General features: G+C 44.2%; 1 protein-coding gene and 1 pseudogene across 7 annotated transcripts in view; one reads left to right on the plus strand and one right to left on the minus strand.

Moving 5' to 3' along the window:
- The window catches only part of Ldlrad4 (low density lipoprotein receptor class A domain containing 4), a 332,822-nt gene that overhangs the window by 268,384 nt on the left and 50,913 nt on the right, over positions 1-13,525 (plus strand). The window lies entirely within an intron of this gene.
- Positions 1-13,525, minus strand: part of LOC129688050 (60S ribosomal protein L17-like) — a 49,245-nt pseudogene that overhangs the window by 34,468 nt on the left and 1,252 nt on the right.

Genomic DNA, 13,525 nt, shown 5'->3' on the forward strand with positions numbered 1-13,525 from the left:
TTATTTACATTAGAGAAAAACATTTTTTAAAATAGATGCTGAACGAGGACTAATGTCTTTTTTAAAAGGTATAAAATTCAGTCTGTAACATCTAATAAGGGTCGCAGAGCTTCCTGATTTTACACAGCTACCAACACTGCAGACCTTCCTTACATCTGGGATGGTGGAGTTAAGGAGATCTCTGTGGTCAAGTAGACTGAGACATCCATTCATGTCTCTAAGCTTCCATGTCTTATCTTTATACATTGTGTTTGTCCTGGGAGTCAGTGGTTGTTTTGTTTGTTTTTGTTTTTTGTTTTTTTCATAGACGGACTGTCATGGAAATCAGTGTCCTTGATCTCTGGGCCCAGATTAGTCTCAGCCAGCTCCGTTGACCTGGGTCCTCGGCCTGTTTTATTCTGCTAGCCCCCTGGCAAGGCCTTTTACTTTCAAATTTGTTATCAGTGAATATGGTTTTGAAAACGTTTAAAAGAATTTGAGTTTTCAAGTGAAAACTGTGCATATTTGTGGTAAACAGCAAGATGATTCGAAATTCATGTATACTGTGTAATTAACACATCCATTGTCACATCCAGTTAATGGATCCATTCTCTGGAGCTGTTTGACACACAGCTGAAAGTTTGAGTCTTTTCACCAGTGTCTCGCCACTTCCCTCCAATGTACCAGCCCCTGGCGACCAATTCTAATCCCTCTGTCTGTGCACTTGATGTCTTGAGGTTCCATAAATAAGTGAGGTTATTTAGAAAAAAAAAAAAATCTTCATAAAGGTATCTAACGAGGAGTTGGTGAATGTTTGAGACAAGGGAGTTTTGAAATGGTGCCTGCCCTCCTGCCACCCAGGAATCCCCGGTCTTCCCAGACTCTGCCTCACACACAGTCTGAAGCAGGGAGGTGACACACTAACTTGGAAACACTCGGCTGCCAAGCGCCTCTGCTGCAGACTTAAAATAGATCAGACTGAGAAAGGAAGGGAGAATGAAGCAACTGTGCCCTCTGCACACAGACTGTGAGGGAAGGAAAGAAATCTAACCCTCTTCCCCGTCCCCCTTGTCCCCCTTTTCTGAGTGCTTGGGGGTGGACCTGATGGTTGACCACAGATGTACTGGAAAGTTACTGTTTCTTGTCTCTTTCTCTTTTTCTGTGAAACATGTTTTTTATCTGTAGGAATGGCACACATTTTTGTTTTTATTTTTGTTTTTGTTGTGTGTGTGGTGTGTAACAATGTGTTTGGGGCACTGGATGTAGTCCTAACAAGCGATTAACCTTTAAAGCAAAATCCATAGACCCCAGGTAGCTGGATGCAAGTGAGTTTTAGAGACGCCTTCCAGGCACTTCTGATGAAACCCTTTCAAGCTGTGACTGCAGGTACCAGAGAAGGCGGGGGCGGGGGGAATCTAGATCAGAGGCCGGCAAGAGTCGTTGAGGGTCCTGATTCCTTCTCCAGGTCTGTTCACAAGAAAAGGTGAGACAGCGATGTGAGCGAGGGTGGGGAAAGGGAGCTACTCCGTGGGTTAGGTAGCTCAGTAACAAAACAAAATCTTTTTCTGTATTTTCCACTGGGTTGCTTTCAGTTTCACAGAAGAGATGTAGGGCACGCAACTACATCACAGAATGTCTCCAACCTGACATTCTACATCACTGGGGTAGGGCGTGGGGGCGGTACCCACATAGCTGGTGATGCTGATACACGAAGGATTCCTAGTTGTGCATCAGTGCATACTTATGGCCTTGGTGGTTGCCTGGCCCCAGGGGACGCACCAGTCAGCTGTCCCATCCGTGTTCTCAGGGGCAGTTAAACAGATGGCCATTAAAGACCCCGCAAGTCATTCCCGTGGCTAGGACATAGCTAGTTTGGCCATTTTCAAACTGCCTTGCTTGCCCCCATTTTATGACTTTTGATGATAGTTAGAGAATTTGTGTTTTCCCTTCTCCCTGCCTTAAGTGGGTCAGAGTCCTGGATTAAAGAACTACTGTCAGAATGCAAACTCCCGCAGCCGTCTCCCTGTGGGAGTTGTGGCCTTGGTGCTCTGACAGTCTCCTCTTGACTGGCTCTTTTTTTGTTTGTTTGTTTTGGGTTTTGTTTTATTTTTTGAGAATGTAATTTAGAGGGGAAAAATGGTTAAAAAAACAACAAAACAAAACAAAAGCCTTGTGTCAGCCAAGGCAGAAAAAGGAGGCAGCTTTTCCCCAGCTCCTGCTCCTCAGCGTCAGCCCTTCCTCCGGATTTGGCATGAAGCTTTTTTCCTTTATTTCCGTGACAGCCCTCCAACCACCCTTGTCGATTTTCTTCTAGCTTTTAGGGGTCATTAAAGTTTGGTGTTTTATTCCCTAGGCTTGTGCAACTTGAATTTTACCCTTTATTTCCTGTGACTTTCGCATACATTGACTCTCCAAAGAAAACCGAACAGAACCTGAGGTAGACGTGTCAAAAGTGAGGCTCTGAGCCAAGTGTCAGGGCTTTCTGTTTTAATTCTAGCACTCGGGATCACCGTAAGTTCAAGGCCTGCCTTAGAGCTAAAGAGTCTGCCTCAATAACCCTCCCCTTTCACTACAACACCCCCCACAAATGAAGCATAGGTGGCAGGAACTTGTGAAAATTGCCCCCCCCCCACATCAATGAGTCTTACGTTATGGTGTGGGGACACAGGATATTCTTCCCAGCGTGCCGCGGCCTGAAGAATAATGCAATTACACCTCATTATGATTTGTACTCAAGAGCAACAATGTAAAATGAAGCCATACCACCAAAGAAATAGGTTAGAATTTCCCATAAGACACAAACTGTCTCCAGGTAGTTATGTCTTTAAGGGGTTTTGTAAAATAACAGTGCATTCCCCTGTTGTCTGGAATAGAGAAGTAGGCAAGGAGCGTCTAAGATTGGGACTGAAGCCACAGCTGAAGGGTGTATCTTCCAGACAGCTCCTGGGTCAGGGCTTTGTATTGTGAGGGACTAAGCAGAAAGGGACAGAGACGTCCCCATACAAAGCTGGGTCAGAGCCTGGCAGTACTGGTCTCAAAGCAGCCTGGGCCGACATCCAGGGTGCTGGGGAGAGGGGACTGCAGATTCTCAGCCAAGGGCTGCCGCTCTCTAGGGTGATGGGGAATAACAGCCTCTTAGTGGCAGGATTGTGACATTGGCATGAGCGACCCAACACAGCTGGACTGTGCTGGCACCCGATTGGGCCTGTGGAAGGGAGCCAGCCCAGCTGTGCTGAGATAGCCACTCTTTATCCCCGTCCTCAAACCTGGCTTCTGAACACAGATAAACAAAAGGGATGATACCATGGTTCACGTAGTGAGCAGGGGCCTTCAGAGCTGAGAGAAAGACAGTTTGCTCCTGTGTAGCTAAGTTCTGTGCCCACGGGTTATTTCTGCGTTGGGAAGGAACTTCTATTCTCTTAGAGTTTTGTTGCTCTTGAGAAGGACTTCTCCTGACTTGCAGAGCTGCGCATTTGGAATGGAGCTCTGATGGATATGGGTTTGTGTTAGAGGGAATCATTCTATCAGAGTAGGCTGAACATGGCAGTGAGCACCATTGGGATGTCCCCTGCAGCCTTAAAGACAAACACCAACACTTCCCTCTGACGTGTTTACCAGCTGGATCATTTAACTCATCTGGGCTATGCTTTTTTTTTTTTTTTTTTTTTTTTTTTTTCTGGAGCCTCCGTAACTTCATGGTAGAGATATAGAAATGCTCTTTTGTAGCACCCGCCCCCAGGGGTGTGGTATCTGATAGGAAGAGACAGGTGTCATCCATTTGATTAGAGATTTTGACAAGGCTTGAGCTCTTTAGCCTGAGATCTGTACTCAGAATCAAAAAAGATGGTGGAAGGAGAGCACTGGACCGGGTTCAGGACCTTCTTTCCCTTTCCTGCACAGTAGAGCAAAAGTCAACTCTTAACTTTTCTTCCAGAATGATGGGCTTGAGATGTTTTTTTTTTTTTTTCCTCAGTAGAGTGGGTAGGCTATCACGTGCTTATCACATATCAAATGACTACAGACATGCCTTGGCATAACAAGGCTCACTAATGCCGAAGTTTTATGACTTGGTGCTGTTCTTGACGTTGAGTGTCCTTTGAAAAGGAGAGGGCCCAATGTCTGTCCAGTCAGAAGCCAAGCTGGGCTCTGTTCCACACCCCACAGGGAGGTGATGCCTCTCGTAGTCATTTTTGCTGACCTTCCCTCCTCTTCTGTTGTTTTGGTCTGTCAGCACTCTATCATTTCCAGATCATTATTTTTTGGTGCCATGAGTGTGTTGAAGGGACAAAGAGCCATCATACACACTGATAGGACAGCGAAGGCAGAGGCTGCATCCTGTATGCTTTGAATCTGAAGGTACCTAGATGCCCCCAAATCTCCAGTCAGACATACCAGGAATAGCAGTGAAGCCTCTGTGAGGACTTGTCAGGAAGAGCTGGTACCTTATATTTCTTAGCTTCTTGCTTGGTTCTAGGCTTGAGTATCCAGTAGCCAACATGATACGAGTACCAGAAACACTGTCAGCATCCATTGTGGTAGAAGCTCTGAGGAATTTGGACTTTTTTTTTGAAGACCCAACTGTTGAAATAAAAATAAAACTCCTCAAGCTATTGACAGCTTTAAACATCATTTTCTCAGTGCTAAAATCTGAAGGTTAAAGACTGCTAGAACCAAGCAGAGATTTTGCTTTGGCAACTTCTCTATTTCTCCTTATTGCAGATGAACTTGTCCTGTTAGCAGCTATTTATCAGACAGCTTATAATTGTTATACAAAAACAAAGCTCTCCCTTTAAAATGGAAATTACTTTTTTGTCCAAAATACTGTGATTTTTTTTTTCATTAAATAGAAACAACAATGATAAATTCTACTTTTTATGCTCTACTTTTATGCTTGGAAATACCTTGTTATCTAAAACTGTGAAATTGCTCTTGGGTTGTGTATGATATTAGTAATAGTGAGTCACAAATATCTGAGCCTAGAACCTTGAAGCCATAAGCATCCTCTCCCACCAAAGGCTGGGAAAAGGCAGTGTGGGTTGGCAGAATACCTCCGAGTCCTCAGAGACAAAGGGGCTCACTCTCTTTGTCTCTAGCTACCCAGGACCTGGCATCCAAACTTAAATTTCCTTCATGGTCCAGAATGGCTCGCTGGCATTCAACCCATTAACATTTACACTGCAAGCTAGACCCTAGAATAAGAACAGAAGTCCAAAATGGTATACGTTTCCTATTTCAAAGGACCTTCCTAGAAGTCTAATACAGTGGGTGCTCTTGACTACTGAGCCATTGCCAGGCCACATTCTATGAACGAGGAAAATCAGGGCAGGAACTTGGAGGCCAGAACTGAAGCAGAAACTATGGAGGGATGCAGTTTACTGACTCACTTGCTATTCATGTTTTGCTCAACATACTCTGTTATACAACCCAGAAATGCCTGGTCAGGGGTGGGACCACACACAGTGATGATTAATTTCACATCATTGTATCATTAATGGAGACACAGACTTGCTTAAAGACCAGTCTTATGGGCACATTTTCTCAGGTGTGATTCTCTCTCCCTAGATATGTGGAGATGTGTATCACACGGACAAACATCAACCAGCGAAGCTAGCATCTGCCAATGATGTGACCTTTGTGGGCTTATAGGTGACCCGGGATATTTTCTTTGGAGTATTTAGGGATTTGATGAGAACCCCTAGAAGTAGCTGAATTTGTTGGTGTCTTCATAGCATCCCAAAACTTGCTGTCATTACAAATGCTCACATTTCATCTTTGAGCTTAGAGAAAACTGCAGAATAACGAGAATTGCAAAGCATATCTTTTATCAAATTTAATAACTGTGTTAGTTAGGGTTTCTCTTGCTGTGAGGAGACACCATGACCATGGCAACTTTTATAAAGAAAAACATTTATTTGGGCTGGCTTACAGTTTCAGAGCTTCAGTCCGTTACTGTCATGGCAGGAAGCATGGCGGCACACAGGCAGACATGGTGCTAGAGAAGGAGCTGAGAATTCTATGTCTGGATCCATAGGCAGCAGGAAGAGCAGAGCTATACTTTCTCCAGCAAGGACACCCCTCCTAATATGTCACTCCCTATGGGCCTATAGGAGCCATTTTTATTCAGACCACCACATTCTATCCCCTGGCCTTCATAGGCTCAAAGCCATAATATAATACAGAAATATATTTAGTCCAACTTAAAGGTCCTCCTAGTCTACAATGGTCTCAATACCGTTTAAAGGTCTAATGTCTCTTCTGAGACTTATGGTTTATATAAAACATTTAAAAAGTGTTTCCGTGATCTTAATTCTGCAAGCTAGTAACTTTGTAAAGCTGCAGATGATGCTGTGTGAGGCAGGTTAACACAGGTTATGATGGGAAAGTCAACTCTTGAGCATGCTGTGCCCCGTGATTTTGGTTGTTTTGGGATGTGAGACAGTATTTCCATTGTTGTATGATGGGCAAGGAAGGGGATGCATTGTCACTGGTGTCTGAGACCCTAGGTAGCTGAGCGTAGACACTGCATTACTGTCCTGAGACTGAGGGGCTTGTGTCAGAATGAGTTCCTGGGCTCCAGAGAAACACCTCAAATGCCCTTTGACAGGAACAGGCACTTTGGAGGTGAATATTTTTTTTTTCATGTGTTGATGTTAGAGAAGTGGGCAGAGTGGCCTTTGAGAACAGTCCTAGGTGTGAGGAAAGTAAATGGACATGTTTTTATTCTTGAAAACCAAAAACACGAATTCCCTTTCGGTGATCATGAGGATAAAAAACAGAAGGGAAGGGATGGGAAGCTTTTATGTGTCTCATTTCAGCACAGTGCGACTCCTCGCTAATGAATAAATGGAGCCCTAATAAGGAAAATTACTCACTGCTTTTTCAGCTGCAGATTGATTTGTGGTAGGCTAATTTAATATCATTTGCCTATTTGAGGAATGCCCCTTAGGAAAGCAAAGTCGGTTTACCTGAGAAGGCACTCAGAGTTCAGAGGTTTTTTTTTAAATCACGGAATCCTCTCTTGCTCTGCAGCCCTGCGCAGGCTTCTCTATGTTAGCTCTATGAGTGAGCTGTGGTGACCAGCTTTTTAAAATAGAGGCTGCATATGTCCCACACTCAAATTGGGTTTGGCATGGAGGTAAAGGCAGGGAGATACATGCTTTCTTCCCACATTTTGGTGGGCTGAGAGGGAAAGTGGGGAAAACTGATCTAATTACAGGTGGGTCTGAACCTCTGAGAATCTAACGCAGGCTGAAGACTGTCTTAGAAAAGTATAAGCCTTCCAATGTCAGTTCAGAAGCCCATCCATGGTATCTCAGTTAGAATCAGACTCGGTAGGTGCTTTGGTTTTCCCTAAGCGCCTAGTTGTATTGTCTTTCTGAAAAGTGACCAGTGTCTTTCCTTGTCGCTATGACAAAATACCCATAAAAGAGGAAGCTAAGAGGGCAGCCATTTATTTTGGTTTCCATTTGGTGCTTACAGTCCACCTTGATAGAGGAGTCACAGCAACAGGAGATGGAGGCATCTGGTCATCTTACACCCACAGTCAAAATTCAGAGAGATGGACGCTTGTGCTCAGACACTTTTCCTTCTCACACAGTCCAGAAAACGGTGCCCTCTGATCCCCAGCAGGTGATCCTGTCTGGATGCCCATCTCTTACCCCAGAGGCTCCTCTCTGGCTTCCTCTTGGCTCTAAGCTAATCACACCCAAGATTGGAAGTTCCAATCTGCATTTGAAAGAGAAGATGTGAAGTTGGTTTCTCTGGGACAGAGTTACCTAATTCAGTGTAATTTTTTCCCCCCAGTTCTGTTCGTCTACTTGAATATTTCATTAGTTCATTTGTCCATACACTAAGTAATATCCCATTGGGTGTATATACCATACTTTTCATATCCATTCACTTGCTGATGGGCGTTTAAGTTGCTAAAGTAGGATCTATAGTCCTTAGGATATATGTCTAGGGGTGATAGAGCAGAGTCATACAGCACTCTCATTTCCAGTGTTTTGGGAGACTTGTAGGCTGATTTCCAGAGTAGCCGCACCCATTCTCACTTTAGTGCATAGTGGTCCCTTTCTTTCACATTCACATCAGCATTTGTTGACATCCGTATTTCTGATGACGGCCATTCTGACAGGGGTGAAATAGAATCTTAACATAGTTTAAATCTGCAGTTCCTTCCGATGCAGGTAATTATATTCACATTTCTTATTTTGAGAAATTTCTGCTTATTTCCATAGCCAGTTTTTACATTGGGTTGTTTGTTTTCTTAATGTCTTGTTTGGATCGGGGTTGTTGTGTATTCTACACCAGTGAACATTCAGGTGTGTGCTGCCTTGTAAGGACAGTCCGCTTAGGCAGCTCACTCCATGGATCCTGTCCACCTTCTGAGCACTGGGATCTCAGATGGACCAACATTTCTGTGGTTACTGAGAAGTCAGACTCCAGTCCTCACACTTGCACAGGAAGCCCTATAACCACTGGACAGCATTCCACGCCCCCATCATCACCAGTGTTTGTTGACCGGGGGGCTAGAGTGCAGCCAGTGTCAGTGTGAAGAGGAGAAAGAATAATGTTGACTTTGAGAAGAAGAGGAGGCAGTCCTCTCCTCCTCTCCATGGAATAATGACAGTGCTGTACAGAGTTTGTGGGCAGGAACTGCACAACATGGAAAGAGCTTAATCAGACTCATGCTGACTTACCAGCCAATTAGAGTATCTTCATCTGGAAGCAACTTTGCTTCTTCAGTGTTGGAGATGAACCTAGGACTTCACACAGACTAAGCCACCATTCTATCATGGAGGTACCTAATCCTGAACCAACTTTCAGTTTTTGATGGTAAAAAAAAGCAACCTGAAACTCAAAATAGGTCAGTAGAAACCATGAAAATACAATGAGTGGGTCAAAAGATGTCCAAGTATGCTGTGGGTTTGTCCGTTTCTGTTTTGACCCAGTCATGGCAGTGAACCACAGGTTTCTATGAGTTGGTAATACATTGCTGTTTGTTTATATCGATAACTCCAATTGATGGGTGTGGTAGATATCCAGAAACTATGTACAAAAGAAATAATTATAAAATTATGGTCACTTAATTTTTATGTATTGTCATCAAATAAAAGTCAGATTATAGTATTTGGTTATTTTGCATAGACATCTACTTGCCCATGAAAAGCATTTAGGGAGGCAATTCCTTGTTAGAAGGAAATACCTGTTCCTGCTCTGGCTTTTATTAAACTGGGGGCGGGGGATCTTCATGAATAGCTAGCAGGGAAGATAAGTTTTTGTCTTTATGTGATAGATGAAGGACATGGTCTCAGCTGGTGATTGCTAGGAAGAGTAAATGCCAGTTTAGCCAAAGGGTCCTGCATCATTAGTAATTTCAGATTTCAAGTAGTAGAGACATGACTATATGGATTCAGCTACCCAGGCAAAGTCACAAAAGACTTTGTGTAAATAGACTCGTGTACTTTTGCTTTCAATTATACATGAATCAAAGAGGCTTTTTTTGTTTTGTTTTTTGTTTTTTTGTTTTGTTTTGTTTTTTTTTTTGGTGTGGGGCAGCCTGGTTTCCATGCTACCATTTGTGAATATATTTCTTAAATAAAAAAGATTTGTTCTCTCTTTTGCTTAGTTTGTTTAGATGTACAGCTTTTAGTGGGTTTATTCTATATTGTATGTTTATATGAGTGAGTATATACCGTGAGTGTCTTTTTGCTTCTGGGTCAACTCACTCAGGATGATCCTTTCCAGGTCCCACCATTTACCTGCAAATTTCATGATTTCCTTTTTTTTCATTGCTGAGTAATATTCCATTGTATAGATGTACCACAGTTTCTGCATCCATTCTTCAGTTGAGGGGCATCTGGGTTGTTTCCAGCTTCTGGCTATTACAAATAAAGCTGCTACAAACATGGTTGAACAAATGTCCTTGTTGTGTACTTGCGCCTCTTTTTGGTATATGCCTAGGAGTGGTATGGCTGGATCTTGAGGAAGCGCTATTCCTAGTTGTCTGAGAAAGCGCCAGATTGATTTCCAGAGTGGTTGTACCAGTTTACATTCCCACCAGCAGTGGAGAAGGGTTCCCCTTTCTCCACAACCTCTCCAGCATGTGTTGGCCCTTGAGATTTTCATCTTGGCCATTCTGATGGGTGTAAGGTGAAATCTCAGGGTTGTTTTGATTTGCATTTCCCTAATGGCTAATGAGGTTGAGCATTTCTTTAAGTGCTTCTCTGCCATTCGATATTCCTCTGCAGAGAATTCTCCCTTTAGCTCTGTTCCCCATTTTTTAAGTGAATTACTTGGTTTGTTGCTTTTCAGCTTGTTTAGTTCTTTATATATATTGGATATGAGTCCTCTGTCAGATAGAGGGTTGGTGATGATTCTTTCCCAATCTGTAGGCAGTCGCTTTGTTTTGATGACGGTGTCCTTTGCTTTACAGAAGCTTTTCAATTTCATGAGGTCCCATTTATTGATTGTTGCTCTTAGAGCCTGTGCTGTTGGTGCCCTAACTAAAATGTTCAATCCCCATCCTGAAAGGCAAAGAGGATGTACATCAGAAGAAAACGAAAATAGGAAACAACCTCGGAACCCGCTACAGAGGGCCTCTGAAAGCCAGAAGAAAACAGGAAACAACCTTGAAACCTGCCACAGAGGGCCTCTGAAAGCTTCTGCAGTATAGACTGTTAAAGCAGATGCTGAGCCTGATGGCCAACTGATGGGCAGAGTGAATGGAATTTTATGTAAGAAGTGGGAAATAGTAAGAGCTGGAGGGAACGGGAACTCCACAAGCAGAGCAACAGAACAAGATAATTTGAACACAGGGAACCTCCCAGAGACTCATACTCCAACCAAGGACTATTTGTGGAGATGACCTGGAACCCCTGCACAGGTGTAGCCCATGGCAGTTCAGTGTCCAAGTGGGTTCCATAGTAATGGGAAGAGGGACTGCCTCTGACATAATCTGATTGGCCTGCTCGTTGATCACCTCCCCCTGAGGGGGGAGCAGCCTTACCAGGCCACAGTAGAGGACAATGCAGCCACTTTTGATGAGAACTGATAGACTAAGATCAGAAAGAAGGAGAGGAGGACCTCCCCTATCAGCGGACTTGGGGAGTGGCATGCATGCAGAAAGGGGAGGGAGGGTGGGATCGGCAGGGGAGGAGGGAGGGGCTCATGGGGGGATACAAAATGAATAAAGTGTAATTAATAAAAAAAAAATAAAAGATTAAAAAAAAAAAGATTTGTTCTCCATTCTAAGTCGGTACTTTCTGTACAATGTTTGGCGCTTTCTGTATGTTTCTTAATGGAGGTTCAGAGTTCACAGGGACAGTGTCCCTTCACAGGGCTGCTTCTGGGCTCCAAGCGCTACATGGGCTCATGAAGTTTTCCTCTAGTCCCTACCCCTCTCTCTTACCTTTCTTTCGTTGGTTTACCACAGTCACCCGTGAGTGAGTCTGCATCATTAACAGTATGCCTTGCTCTCAGTGGGTCCCTTTGGCTCTAACATTGTTGATACCACTCTCAGGAGAGCTTCTAGTGCGTCTGGTGGCCTCCTAGTTTGCGTTTCCCTCTTCTATTCTGCACCTCACACACACATACCAGCTCTTCCTTGTTGACAGGCTAGGACTCCAGCTCCTAACCCCAGTACCCCAGACCCAGAGCACTCACCTTCTTGCCATTCCAGAAAGTGAACCCCCCTTGGAACACTGCCTTTCTTGCTTGTTCTCCTGTAGCTTGTCTGTTCTCTTGAACTTGGTAGTCATTTCTGCCCCCTAACGCCTCTGAGCCACTTTCCCGGTGCCTCCTCTTGAGGTTTAGAAGCACATCTCCTCAGCTAGGAGGTGGGGCCCTTGGGGTCTGGGAACTGTCTAAGGTGATCGGTTGTTAAGCATCTCCCATGAAAGATGAGATGTTCCTTTCTGAGTGCTGGTGGCTTTAGGGGGAGGGTGTCCTCCTCCACTCTGGTGAATGAAATGAGATTCCATCCTCCTACAGTAAGGAGGGCTCTTCCAGAACACAGGGCAACTAACACTGGTGCCCAGCTCATAGACCTCTCCTGGATGATCACTCCTCTCCTGATTGGCTGCCTGATTGTTTTACTCAAGAAAGATTGCAGATTCAGGATTCTGGATTTGCCTGGTTCAAGAAGCTGTAAAGATGTTTTAAAATATAGCCACCCCTTTTTGTTTTTTAAAAAGCAAGACTTTAAAGAAAATGGTATCACTTAATTGTAGGTTCTACTTCTTGAAAAAAAATTTTTCTGTGTAGGAACGCTTGCTTGTATGCATGTCTGTGTGCAATGTGCATTCTTGGTGCTGATGGAGACCAGAAGAGGGTATCAAATAGAGTTATAGAAGTCTGTGAGCCACTGTGTGGGTGCTGGGAATCAAACCTGGGGTCCTCTGGAAGACCAGCTAGTGCCCTTAACCACTGAGCCATCTCTGTAGCCCTTATAATGCAATCTTTATAGAGGCCTGTCCCTAGTTTTCTATCTCCCTCCTAAGCTGTCTGGAAAGTGGTCTAGCATATTTCAAACATTCAAGCTACTTGCATTCTGTCTGCTCTGGAGAGGCTCTCCTAGATTCTCTGGAGAATTCTTTTTGTGAATGTGAAAATGGGTCTTATGCTGTTATAAAAAGAAACTAGAGATCATCCAACTATAAAATTGCTTCTAAGCATTGGCTTCTGTTTTGTCTGCCATTCATTTTCTAGTCGCCCTTTTCTAAAGTTTGCCCAGCAACTTGAACCTAGTAATTTCAGTTCTGTGGTTCCTATGGGCTCCGAGATCTTTACCAGTGGCTAAAAATACCAGTTATGAACCTGTGTTGGAGGACATTTGTGCAGACAGGGCCTAAGGACTTAGCACACTGCTAGATCTCGGTAGCTATGTTTGTATACATGTGTGTGTCTGTGCCCATGTGCACAGATATAGGCATCTGTGGCTACTTTGCAGGCCTATGTATGTGGTGGGGGATAGACAGAAGAATTCTGCAGCGTTTGGTGGTCTATAGCTTCAGACAATACGTATCAACTCACAGTTTATTCTTCATTGAGCTGGGAGGAGAGCATGGCCTCTGAGTCTGTACTAGACTGCCCTGCAAGCAGTCACCTACCCACGGCGCATCATGGATGAAGTGGCATTCTCCACCCAGCCTCAGTATTCTCTTCTGCAAAAGCAGCTGTAGTGATTCCTGCTGCGAGGGAAGGGGAAAGCAGACACCTTACCGGGTTCAGCCCAAGGCCCAGCATATGCAGTGGTTTGGTTTGAATACTGTCCCTCCTAGGCTCACGTGTTGAAACGCTTGACCCTCAGTTGGGGGCGACGTTTGTGGAGCTTGTGGAACCTTTACAAAGGGGAGCCTTACTGGAGGGAACACATCACTGGAGGCCGGCTTGGAGAGTTCACAGCCTCACCCTGCTTCCAACATACTCTCTCTGTGTCTTGCTTACAGCTGATGATATCGTCTCCCAGCTTCTGGCCTCCTGCCAACATGCCCTCCCCAACCTTATGGAGTCTTCCTCTGGAACTATAAGACAAAAGAAACTCTTT

This window comes from Psammomys obesus, unplaced genomic scaffold (genome assembly GCF_907164565.1).
Source record: "Psammomys obesus unplaced genomic scaffold, mPsaObe1.curated_primary_1811, whole genome shotgun sequence".
NCBI classification, from domain to species: domain Eukaryota; kingdom Metazoa; phylum Chordata; class Mammalia; order Rodentia; family Muridae; genus Psammomys; species Psammomys obesus.